Here is a 14,896-nt window from a genome sequence, read left to right as displayed (position 1 = left end):
ATTTAAATCGACTTGGTCTCCGATAGATATCATGAACCTAACCATATATATAATATATCAACATATTTTCTTTTTAAGTAATCGTTACATATATATATACTTTTAATACTTTTAATATTTTCTTAGTCCGTAGTTAGCAGTCCGATGTTAGTGGTCCACAATTAGTTGCTTAAATAAAATAAATAAAGACCCCATCATATTCGTATTGATCAGAATTAATCTCGACCCATGGTACCATGTTGTCAAATGACGTGTTGCGTACATAAAGTACCGTGTTGCCAAATGACGTGTTGCGTACAATCATGAGGTCTTATGATTAATCTTCTCGTGTTGTTTACGGGTGGTCCTGAAATATATAAAATCAAATCATAAGTAATTATATATAAAATATCATATTAATTAGAAAAGATATGATTAATTTACTTTTTCTCCAAATATTTTCGTAGCTAAACTAGCTTCGGATACTCAATCTTGTTTTAGTCGTAGTTTCTTCATTACAACTCCGTTTTTGTTGGTTCAACTTGCCACTTCCTTGGATCGAGTCAAATTTTAAGAATATGAACTGAAAATACCTTAGGTTGTATTCGAAATCACAGGTTATAGGTCAAACTTTGATGAAACTTATGAAAGTGATCATTTTCCATCATAAAAACAACATTTAATGATCATTTTTTTAAAAATACTTACACTTTGAGTTAAACCATGAAATTTTTATGTGTTAACATATTAATAAAAAATATTATTTTTCCAGAACATAAACTTCCAATTCAAAGTTTAAGATGGTTTTTAATTATCCAACCCAAAACAGTCCCGGTTGCACTCCAACGATGTAGATTCAGTTTTAAGGTGTTCTTTGTAAAATCAAGTTGTATCTTGTTAAGTTAGCATATCCATATGATATATTATAGGTCTTGAAGTGTTTTAAAAGTTAAGTTAGAAGGATCTATTTAGTTTGCAAACAAGTTTGAAATCATTCAAACTATGTTCTTGTTGTTAAAATTTTACAACACAAAATAAGATAGCTATATAAATATGAATCAAATAAGGTTATGAATAAGGTTACTACCTCAAGTTACTTGGACAAAGCTACTGGAAAAGATGAGAAAAATCTTGGAATCAAAAGAGTGGTGGAGTGGGATTGAAAGGTTAGAAGTAAACTTGTATTTTTGGAAGGATTATTGAAGTGTTCTTGTATGGTTTTTCTTATGATGATTAAGGGTTGTTTTTGAAGCTAAATGATGGGGAAAATGCTTGGAGATGATCAAGTATGAAGTTAAGAGTATTTTGAGAGAGAAATGGGAGTGTAAGTATGAGAAAATGGGGTGAAGAAATGGTGTTCATTCATAAAAACATTTTTAGTTTATAAAGAAAGAAAAGATTCCTAATTTTGTTATTTTGTATAAAAATCTATGCTAGCTTCCAATTCTAATTACCTCTCCTTGAGGGCATGAACAAGGGCTGATTAGGTGTTGATTAGAATGTTGATTTGATGTGTATAAACTAATAATAAATACGTATAGAAGCTGGGTATGATACGGGTACATATACCCTAGATGTACGTATAGAAATCTTGAGAAAACGGAACGAGGATTCAAAAATAGCTATCTTTTGTAAATATACTTATATTGTTTTATGTATGTAAGCCCTTTAAAAGTGATTAAATACATATCTATACGATACATGTATAAGCATTATAAGTTTTAAGTATTTATGTCGAAGAACGTTACGTATAGTTATCGTTTTGAAAACTTAAGTTAGTAGTTTCAAAATATACTTATAACTCATTGTTATTAGTACACAATGAGATGTTAAAACATTCTTAGATTATGTTAAATATATATAAATACATATATATACACAAACGTATAATTATCGTATGTTATATAGTTCGTGATATCATCGGTCAATTTGGACGGTCAAACATTGTGTAAAACTCTTTCCAAAAACATAAGTCTCAACAATTTAGATTGCTTATCATATTGGTAAGGTTTAATTTATGTAAATATTAATCTCATAAGTATAAAACGATCGGAAAAATCCGGGTCGTTACAAATTCATATATAGTTTAATATATAATATTCGAATTAATTAATACGTATCGTGACCCGTGTACATGTCTCAGACTCGATCACAACTCAAAGTATATATATTATTTAAGAATCAACCCCAACCCTGTATAGCTAACTCAAACATTACTGCGTATAGAGTGTCTATGGTTATTCCAAATAATATATATAGATGCGTCGATATGATATGTCAAAACCTTGTATACGTGTCCCGATATTTAAAGAGCATAAAATAAATAACAGAAATTAAATGACGATAAATAAAATTGCGATAATTAAATTGCGATAATTAAATGTAATCAGTTAGCTAGGAACAGTTAGCGTGAATTCTTAACAAAATTTTTTTATAGTTAATTTGTTTGTTTCTAACAAATTTTATTTTGTCCCATGTTTTCTTCATTATGCCACTTGTTGGATTCTGATAGGTCAAAATCCAAATATGAAAATGGTTATTCTGCGGTGAACGAATACATATATCGGTGGATGTAAGTAGGATAATAAATGACCGTTGAATCAGATTTGAGGAATGTACAATGTAACTTATTAATGTGAAATCTAAATATTCCTCGGGTATTACCTATCCGTTAAAATATTTTCACCATTAACAGTTTGTACAAAAGAACTTTTAATTACAATCTTTATGAAAATATACTTGCATATATATTTTCTTCAGATGTAATCATGGATTTATAGATATCGATTGTTAAATCGTTGATGAAAAATGTGAATGATAACATATGTGAATTAATTATGATAGAAGCCCTTTTAAAGCTTCTTTTATTTTTCTCGGGTATTATCTACCCGTTAAAAAAATTCACACGTCATAGTTAATATGAAAAGAATTTTTAATTACGATCTCGAGATATACATAAATATATATATATATATATATATATATATATATACATATATCTTTTAATCGTGAACAGAAAGTAATGAATTAATATTTCATGATTCATCATTCCCGGTACTCTTCGATGTCTGTGGTGCTTACGGAGCTTGTGGTGATGGAAATGATGCTGGTGCTGGTGCTGGTGGTGTTGCTGTTGGTGTTGGTACTGCTTGTGGTACCTGCATAGTAGATGCGAGCCTAGCTTCCAAATCGAACACCGTCACCTCCAAGGTTTCTACTTTACGCTCGAGTCTATGAATTAGTTCTACCCATTCTTCCGTAAGGTTTGTCAATTCTTGATATTTAGTTCGAAGTCTTCTAACTTCTTCTAATAATCCTATCTGATTAGAATTCGGGAGTAGAGGACGAATACTATCTTTAATGACATCGAGTCGACCTTCGAGGCAGAAAATCCGTGCTAAAAGAGTGAAAACGGTATTGCGAACAGGTTCGCCGGTAAGCGGATCGAGCACTCCGACGTTAGGTGGTAAGTTCGGTTCGTGATATGGAGTACCTTCTTCATTTCTCCATAGGGTAAGTATTTCGCGAACCCATCCCCACTTTCTAAAGAAGTCACGGTAGTTGATCGGTTGGTGCGCTCCCGTCACGCTGTCTTCAGAGTCAGAGGAACTTGGTCGATTCGTAGAGACCATCTTATGCGATCCCGGAAAGATTTTTGGTATGAAAAGTTTAGTGACAGTAATTAATAGTTGGATGGTATTCTCAATGCATAATATGCATAGATATATATAGTACCAGGATCCCTTAAATTACGGAGAAATTTACGGGAGATATCAGGCAAAGTTTACCGTAATAGATACGTTAACATATGAATTTGTCTATACATTATCTATGCAATTAAGGCAGTAGGACGTGTCTAGACTTAGGAATGATAAGCAGGTAATTTCCTACGGATGATAAGTAGATGATTTCCGACTAGAAATGATAAGCAAAACTTTTGACATGCAGACATGGTCGAAGTCCAGACTCATTAATACATCCTAACAACTATCAGTTAGACACACTAATGCAAGACCTGGTTCTCTAAGACCACTGCTCTGATACCAACTTTCATGACCCATCCTAATCCATCTGGATGAATACATCACATTTGGTTACATCGCGAGGTACTTGACCTCTATATGATACATTTTACAAACATTGCATTCGTTTTTAAAAGACAAACTTTCATTATATCGAAAATTGACGGCATGCCTACCATTTCATAATATATCCAACTATAATTGACTTAGTAATAATCTTGATGAACTCGATGACTCGAATGCAACGTCTTTTGAAATATGTCATGAATGACTCCAAGTAATATCTCTAATATGAGCAAATGCACAGCGGAAGATTTCTTTCATACCTGAGAATAAACATGCTTAAAAGTGTCAACCAAAAGGTTGGTGAGTTCATTAGTTTATCATAAACAATCTTTTCCATCATTTTAATAGACCACAAGATTTCATTCAATAATCATACACTCGCAAGTGTTTAAAATTCATTCATATGGATTGAACACCTGGTAACCGACCTTAACAAATGCATCTAGAATATCCCCAAAAAAATAAAGTCAAAGTACTAAAGCAGTTCAAATTCTCTGACTGGGGCTTGTCAATGGCCCATAGATCTATCTTTAGGATTCGCGTCAATTGGTGGCAATTATGATAAACACCAATTCTTAGGTTACCAAGTTCAACAAGGGTGATATCCAGTATAACGATTCAACCATAGAATGTAGTTTCGATTACTTGTCTAAATATATAACACGTTTTATTATATCGTAAGTCGTTTACATATTTAATTCTATTAATTGAATCTTATTTTACAATATTATATATATATATATATATATATATATATATATATATATATATATATATATATATATATATATATATATATATATATATATATATATATATATATATATATATATATATATATATTTATTTATTTATTTATTTTATATACCTATTTACATCTATATACAAATAATCGTTCGTGAATCGTCAGGAATAGTCGAAGGTCAAATAAATTCATGAAACAGTTCAAAAATTTTTGAGATTCTACATTACAGACCTTGCTTATCGTGTCGAAATCATATAGAGATTGAGTTTAAATTTGGTCTGAAATTTCTGGGTCATCACATGTGCTTTTTCATTAATCACCATATGCGCTTTTAATCATATATCTTTTTCACCATATGCGCTTTTAATCATATGCGCTGTGTTTTTCATCATATGAACTTTTCATCATATGCGCTTTTAATCATATGCGCTGCGCTTTTCATCATATGCGTCTTTCATCATATGCTCTTTTAACCATATATCCTTTTCACCATATGCGATTTTAATCATATGCGCTGTGCTTTTCATCATATGCACTTTTCATTATATGCGCTTTTAATCATATGCGATGCGCTTTTAAACATATGCGCTTTTCATCATATGCACTTTTTATCATATGCGCTTTTAATCATATGCGCTGCGCTTTTTATCATATGCGCTTTTCGGTGCTACATAGATATTTCTCATTTTCGGCTATCATTGACTGATAATCATATCCATTATGATATATATCAGAGAAACTTAACAAATTTCTCTTTGATTTGGGAGAAAACAAGGCATTGTTTATCAGAAAATTCGTACCATTTGGTAATATAAATTTTTGCCTTTTTCGTTCCTTATATCAAGTTTGCAAGACCTGATATAGTATTTATAATTCCTTCATTTAATTTAAATCAATGAAATATTTCTTAGATTTGATCATAGTGTGTATGTTACCACTATATGCAATACATAGGTCTTTACCATTTAATTGATGTTGTATTTCAGCAGAATTCATACTAAAACTTCAAATAAGATAAGCAAATAATGAGTTATATTTCAGGAAGATAATCAAATTATATTACATGCAAACAAGTTACAATCTGAAGTACATAAAAGATAACACTTAATAAACATATGCGTTATGGTCTAAAACCATTTATTTATGAGTGATACATAACAAGCTAGGCATCATAGAAAATTCAAACCATTCAAGTTTCAAGGTAGCTCAGGGTTTATTTAATCAAGAATTTTTCAACAGATTCACTCTTGTTTTCTTTTCTTTTAGGACTTATTTGTAGAGCTAAACAAGATGTTCATGTATTCAAGAAATACTAAACTGATAATCCATGTTACCATATCATTAATAAGAATCTCTGGGATTCTTATAGGCGCGTCTACTAACATCTTCAATTTTATTTCTTCATAGATCACGATTGTTTCTAAATAATTAATATCATATCTATCTTTGAGCTTTTTCCACAATACACTTGAATCTTTAATCATATATGTATGATTAAGAAGTTTGGTTTGATTATAATAATTTTCTAAAATATACAAGTAGCTAGCTAGCTTGTAATTGTTGATTACTCGTTTATATTTTGTATATAAAATAATCGTACGTGGATTGATTAAAGTTAGTACTGGGAGCTAGTGCTTTAATTAGTTTAATACTTTATTTGGGAAATGTCTATAAGAAGTTGTTATTCTATAAAATATGTTTTAATCTAGTAGAAATCATTACTAAAAGCTTTTATAAACAAATCAACTTCAAGTAGTACTACTCATTGATATTAAGTGAGGCGTTGAAATTGAAAGTTAAATAGAAAACTCTGCGCAATATGCTTCTTATAAACTCACCTCTTTTACATAAAATGAACATTGTTATTTTCATTCAGGGTTTCTAAAATACCGATTGATTCGAGATATTTTTCTACATTCATAACCCATGTTAAGTAATTGTTCTCACTTGATTTTAAAGGAGCAAATTTAAACTTTTTCGAATTCGACATTTTCTATTATCAAAAAGATGAACAACATAAATCATAATCATAATCAACTTTTATTCATAGACAAATAATAAAATGAAATTAGAATCATTTTAAATTCATAAGTAGCAAACAACAGAATAATGGCATGATTACAAATGATAAAACCACAAGAGCAGTATAGAATATAGATTCACCCGGTGGTATATTAGCAACAATGATGATAGTTAGTATGACCAATACAATAGGAAAAATCATCCTTGTGTGAATCATCTTTACAAAAAAAAACTTTTTGAGAGTGGTAATATGAGAAAATGAAGATTGATTTGTGAAAATGTGAAAATGTGAAAACGGAGATGTTTATTTTATATTTGAAAAATATAGTCGTTGTAACGTCGTCAGTTAACGTTAACAACCGTTATGTATATATGACTGTTGTAACGTCGTTAGTTGACATTAACGACTGTTATGTACTCGTTGTATTAATAATAATTTTAATAAAAGAATTTTATTAGTACAAATACGATTACTATAAATACATTTAGTACAAATACGTTTAGTATAAATACGAAGATTAAGAGAATAAACATATTATGCATAAATAATAAATTTTAAGAATAAACATTAGTATGCATGAAATAAATAATGATTAATTGCATAAGTAATCATAAATGTTAGATAACATAAATATAAATGTTCGTGAAGTTAATAAGAGTTAGATTACTGAAATATAATTCAGGCGGTATAACCGACCATATATAACTTAAATAACATAAATATAAATGTTAGTGAAGTTAATAAAAGTTAGATTACATAAATATAATTCAGGCGGTATAACCGACCATATATAACTTAAATAACATAAATATAAATGTTAGTGAAGTTAATAAAAGTTAGATTACAGAAATATAATTTTACTTATGATGATAATAATATTTACCTTACTAATAAATAATAGAAGATATCGTTAAAGAATTTCTTACCTTGATTAGTGACTTGTGCTTGCTTATATAAACCTTGATTATACGGAGCACTTCGTGCTTATAACGTGTTGTAATTTAGTTGTTTATAACAACATTGGTAACCTAAACTTACTACAAAATTCTAGTAATGAAGGAGTAGAATACTAATGAGAGAAATGATTCTTGTAAGTATAATGGAGGGTGCAAGTTTTTTAGCTTGCATGCATGTGTATTTATAGTACAAAAAAATACTATACAAGAGGTATCCAATATTGACTATGATTTGTACAAAATTGACTATCCATTAAAGCCTAATATTATAACACATACAATATTTATGATGCAGTAATATTTTCATATGATACAGTATTTTTTTTTTTTTTTTGGAAAGATCAATATTTTATTAGAATATGATAAAACAACTTAAAGCAGGATACCTAGATCTCGAAACTATAGTACATAGCATAATATAAAAGGCATATAAAAAAAGGAAATACATATGAAACTAGGACACAAGAATGACTGATTAGAAGGAAAAACCTCTCATACTCAATCTGCATAATGGTGGAGATGAAACTTGAAAACACAAGCTAGTATGACTACGATGTACAGTGCTGACAATACAGCTACAAAGTGCATCGAGGCCACACCAATTATTCACTAGCCAAAGTTCAAACGAGTAGAGAAGTAAAAAAACCTGCTGACTTTAGCTTATGCCTTCTTTGGAAGCTACATTGACATAGAAGCTCATGGGATTGGTTAACCAAGTTTGCCAATCTAGATTGAAGCTCTTTCCTCGACAGTTAATCCACTCGAAACATCTAGATTGGATAGTTGAGACAATCTTAGGGTTGCTTTCTTTGTTGTTTCCAAAGAAAAAACCATTGCGGCTTTTTCTAATAAAATAGCACGAAACCCACACCCCAGCTTGCCAGATTGATGATCATGTATGTGTGCTGAAGCTTGAGTTATTTCTTTTGGTAAGGTCCGAAACATCTAGAATTTATGGATGATTGAGTTTCCACCAATTAAAGATTCTATTCCATATATCCACAACTTTGTTGCAAGTTAATAATGTGTGGTGGATCGTTTCTACGCCCTCGTCACAGATCGGGCACTTAGTGGAGTGAAGATCAATGCCCCTAGCATCGAGTTCTATTCGTACAGGTAATTTATTTTGGGAGGCTCGCTATATAAATATCCTAATCTTTTGTGGCAATAAGGAATTTAATTGGGTTGGAGGAATTATAAAGCGTTGTTGGGCAGTGTATTCATTAATACATTAATATTTTACTGATCTCCATACAATCTATAGCTGCAACGAGCCAGTCTTGTTTTTGTATAATTATTGTTATATTACGTAATATTGTGAAGTTTAAAACAACATAATAAAAGGAAAAATGACACTGCACGATTGATTAACTAGTGAAGATTAAATAAAAATGAGTCAGGTGTTATTTGTCGTTTGAGATTGAATATGGATTTATTAGACTACTTGGAAAGGTGGCATGAAACGCCACCGTGTGGTGATTTGGAGGGAAATAACGTCACAAAATGAAGTATTCGTGTGTCTCTTTGAGGCATTTCTTAGGCATGCGTTCGATTCCAACGGATGAAGAAACATGTGTTTCTTGTTTTTTTTATTTTTTTTATTAATTTAAAAATATTGTTTTTATCTCTTTTTAATACTTAACTCAATTATATTTTAACACATCGTCACAATACTCTTAACCAACACCAAAAACTAACACCACCACTATTTCACCCAAATAAAAAATATGTTTTATCATCAAAAAAGTGCAAAAAAACAAGAAAAATGAAAGGAAAAAAAACACCTATCAATGTTACAAATGGTCTTAACATGGAACTTTTATTGTTTACAAATGTAACCTATTATGATTAAAATAAATAATAGGTAGCTAGTAAAATTACCTAGCAGATTTTTGATCGACACGATTGAGGCTTATCTTATTGGTCTAATCGCATATAAAGCCCATCACGCCTATAACAAACGACTTGACCGTTGAAGTGATAATTAGAGCAAATAAAATAAATCACATATACATAGGGTTTCTTTACCTAGCTCTTGTCTCTTATAATCGAGAGTTGTTATAATCGAGAGTGATTTTAGTGTGATTGTTGGTTTGGCTTATATAAGTTGTCTTTTTTGCTTAATATTTTGTGATGTTACTAAAATTTTATGGGGCGAATATATACCGTTTATTTAAAAAGGATGAGTTTATTTTAAGTAGTTTTTTTTTTTTTTTAATAGATTTACAGAAATGGTAAATTAAAAAAATATATAAATCTAGTATAACCTGCCTTGAGAATGCCGGTTTCTCCATATGACGAATTCGGTCAGCAAAAAAATTGCACTTTTAATATGAAAAGATATGAATGTATGGAAACCGACTTTCTCAATGACGGTTTTTGTACTGTTTCCGACTCTTCTGAAACCGGTCTTCCCAAGGACGTTTTCATTTTATTATTTGATTGAAACCCTATCTTGATATGATCAGTTTTAATGATAGCCGTTTACTATTATTTATTCCGTCATCTAACTTGAATTCAATTATCATTAACAACACAACTGCATTCCACACACATCAAATTGAGGTTTGTTTATACATCAACAAAATCAATACATTTAAACATCAGAAAACCCTATTCTCACAACATTAGATTTTTACATTTCGTCCATTTATGGTTCATTTTATTTGGGTTGACAAATTTACATTTTAAAATGGTTAGCTTACGGGTGATGACACAACATTAAGAACGAGTTATCCATTGTATAACAAGGTTAATTGTATGAAGTTAAACGAAATGGTTTATAATTATGTAGGGGCCGATCAAAGATAATATACGTTGAAAATGATCTTGTGGAATGTTTTCATGGGCAATGTATGCAGAACTGAACCTACCGACGATAATACTTTAGAAACAATTTATTATCTGGCTTATAATGAAAAAGATTATCAAGCTCAAATTGAAATTCAATTTGATCAAATCCTTACAACACAAGAATCAGGTTTTGTGAATCAGTTGCAAACTATTATTCAATATGTGGATGGTGGTCCATCAACATCTCGCAGTCACAAATGTTATAGTTTCAGATAAAACAAAATCCACAAAACATTGTTCAAATAGGGGATTTGAAAATTTAAGGTTTTTTAAAAATCGGCCTTCCCAAGGCCGATTTTTGCCTAAGGTTACAAAAAACCGGCCTTGACAACGCCAATTTCTATAACTGGACAACTGACATCTGAAAAAATGCACTCTTTTGCAAACTGGATACAAACGTGTAGAAACCGGCCTTGGGAAGGCCGGTTATACTGTGACGACCCGGGAATTTCCGACCAAATTTACACTTAATCTTTATATGTTTTCGACATGATAAGCAAGGTCTGTATGGTTATATCTCAAAATTTTTGAACTACTTTTATGTATTTAATTAACCCTCGACTGTCCTCGACGATTCACGAACCTTTAATGTATATATAAATGTTTATGTATGTAAATAGTAATATATAATAAGTTATATATGTTACTGAACTATTGTAAGGTAACTTAAAATCACCAAAACTTGTTATTTGAATATATCGAGTATATTGACTATAATTGATTTCGAATATGCTTTGTCAACAATTAAATGTATATCTTAAATTATTTGTTTCAAAATAAATTATTAATATATTTAACTAAGTAACAAAACTTAATATTTAAAACAATATTATATATAAATGTTGATTATATGTTTATTGTAATATATTAAAATATATAAATATTAAATATTAAATACATGTTATTATATATAATATAACTATTAAATATTATATAATTAATAAAATGTGAAAATAATATAGCTACAAATTAAGACGTAGATGTTGTTGTAATATTATTATCACTTTCGGTATTAATATTTATATTATTATTAATTGTAAAATTAGGATTGTTTAAAAAAAATATTTTATTAAAAGTATAATTTAGTTACAATTTAAATGTCATTAGTTATTATTATTATTATTAGAAATTTCATTGTTTAGATTATTAATAATGCTCATTATCTTTGTTATTAATACGATTACTATTATTAGTATTATTTTGATATTATTAGTTACTATCTTTATTATTTATTCTATTATTATTATTATTATTTATTCAACAATATTGTAGGTATTAAAAATTAATCACTAAAAATTAAAATATATAGAATCAAAGGAGGATCCATTACACTTGCCCATCTCTATCAACTTGATTTAAAATTTGTTCCTGTCTGATTTCTCTTCATATACGTCGAAGACAGCTATCAGTGCAAAACAAAAATCTGTGGAGTGTAACATCTATTTTTTTTTTCTTATTTTTTTTATTTTTTTCCTGATTAAATATGTTGATCCAATCCTTCTATCTAATCATCGATGAATTCAAGCTTATAGGTATTTTCATTTAATCTTTCACTATCTCTATAAATTTAAAACCGTTCCTAACGTCAATCAATTGAAGAATTTAAACTGAAATTATATATTTTTTTTCTTCAGCTCGATACACTGTCTTTACAACTTTTATTTAATATTTCGAATCCAACTCAATTTTAAAAATCCAATAATGCAGATGTGTTAGGATACTTATGGTCGAGATATCTGCAAATTTTCATACTCAAATTCTTCCATTTGATTGCAAATTTCGAAGTCAAAGTATATGAATAAAAAGTCAACCGAATTTTAATTGAACAAATTCGTAAATTTTAGGACGGTTTATGTTTAATTGGTGATGCTAGTGTATTCCATTGATCATTTGGGAAATATTTCATGAAGATAGCAGGGTCTCAAAACGTTCCAAAATCAAAATCACTTTTTTTGTGTTCTTCATTTTTTTTCGAGCAGAAGCAGCACTGTTATACTATATATATTTTTTTCCTTCGATTCAATTAATCACTTAATAATTGTTCTGTCTCAATTCCTAAAATATTACAAACCGTAAAACTCGTTTTTGTTGGTTTTGAACCCTAGTCGATTTAGTATTTGGAAAAGGGAAGAAACAGGATTAAATGGGAGTAGATTTATAAATAACTGGGTGATGTTTAAGTCAGAAAAACTGTGGCAGAAGAGTGGTTATGGGTGTGAGCGGGTTATCGAGAGGTCTCGGGTTCAATCCTTACTTGGTGCAATTTTTTTTAAAACAAGCTTTGGAGGTAGTTTTCATTTATTTTATTTATTTGCTGTTATTATTAGTATTATTATTATTGTTAAGGTTATTGAGATTATTAGTAATATAATTATTATTATCTTTACAAATACAAGTATTAGGATAAAATTATCATTTATTATTATTATGATAACAACTAATATTATTATTATTATTATGAAAATAATAAAATTATTTTTTTTTCATTAACACTAGTATTATGAAAATAAGTATTATGATAAAATTTTCATGTATTATGATTGTAACTATAAGTATGAAATTTATTATTAATATCACTAATAGATGTGTTGGTACTATTATCATGATAGGATTATGATTATTATTATTATTATTATTAATATTAATAAATCATTATTATTACCAAAAACTATTATTTTAAAACAAACAAATATTTTGTACATAAAATATAATTGTTATATATACTATAATTTTATTTAAAATTTTACATAACTATATATATCAGACATATTAATATTATTTATATAAATACATACAAATAACAAACTATCAATTTTAATATATAACATTAATCAATTATGTATATAAATATGGATATATTAATCTAACTATATAAATATTAACCATTATGAACATAGACACAAATTAAACATATATAATATATAAACTAAAGATATAATAAATAAATGTGTTCAGTTACGATTATACGTTTTAATATATAAATGAATGATATAGGTTCGTGAATCCGAGGCCAACCCTGCATTTGTTCAGTTGTTTAATGTCGTTATATGTATTTTTACTACAAAATACATTAGGTGAGTTTCATTATTCCCTTTTTAAATGCTTTTGCAATATATATTTTTGGGACTGAGAATACATGCGCTGCTTTTATAAATGCTTTACGAAATAGACACAAGTGATCGAAACTACATTCTATGGTTGGATTATTAAATCGAATATGCCCCTTTTTATTAAGTCTGGTAATCTAAGAATTAGGGAACAGACACCCTAATTGACGCGAACTCTAAAGATAGATCTATCGGGCTCAACAAGCCCCATCCAAAGTACCAGATGCTTTAGTACTTCAAAATTTATATCATGTCCGAAGGAGGATCCCGGAATGATGGGGATATTCTTATATGCATATTGAAAATGTCGGTTACCAGGTGTTCAATCCATATGAATGATATTTTTGTCTCTATGCATGGGACGTATGTTTATGAGAAATGGAAATATGAAATCTTGTGGTCTATTAAAATTATGAAACGATTATTTATGTTAAACTAATGAACTCACCAACCTTTTGGTTGACACTTTAAAGCATGTTTATTCTCAGGTACGAAAGAAATCTTCCGCTGCGCATTTGCTCATCTTAGAGATATTATTTGGAGTCATTCATGACATATTTCAAAAGACATTGCATTCGAGTCGTTGAATTCATCAAGATTATTATTAAGTCAATTATAGTAAGAAATATTACGAAATGGTATGCATGTTGTCAACTTTCGATGTAATGAAAGATTGTCTTTTCAAAAACGAATGCAATGTTTGTAAAATGTATCATATAGAGGTCAAGTACCTCGCGATGTAATCAACTCTTGTGAATCGTTAATAATCAATATGGACTTCGTCCGGATGGATTAGGACGGGTCTCTACAGTTGGTATCAGAGCGGTGGTCTTAGCGAACCATGTCTGCACTAGTGTGTCTAACTGATAAGTCGTTAGGATGCATTAGTAAGTCTGGACTTCGACCGTGTCTGCATGTCAAAAGTTTTGCTTATCATTTTATGTCAAAAAATACCTACTTATCATTCTTAGAGAATCACTTGATTATCATTCTTAGTCTAGACACGTTTTACTGCATTGACTGCATGAATAGTGTATAGACAAAATTCATATCTTAGCGTATCTGCTACTTCATATCTTAGCGTATCTGTTACTGTAACTTTACCTGACAACTTCAGTAGATTCCTCCGTAACTTATGGGATTTT

This window comes from Rutidosis leptorrhynchoides, chromosome 8 (assembly GCF_046630445.1).
Source record: "Rutidosis leptorrhynchoides isolate AG116_Rl617_1_P2 chromosome 8, CSIRO_AGI_Rlap_v1, whole genome shotgun sequence".
NCBI lineage: Eukaryota > Viridiplantae > Streptophyta > Magnoliopsida > Asterales > Asteraceae > Rutidosis > Rutidosis leptorrhynchoides.
This window is presented reverse-complemented; position numbering follows the sequence as displayed.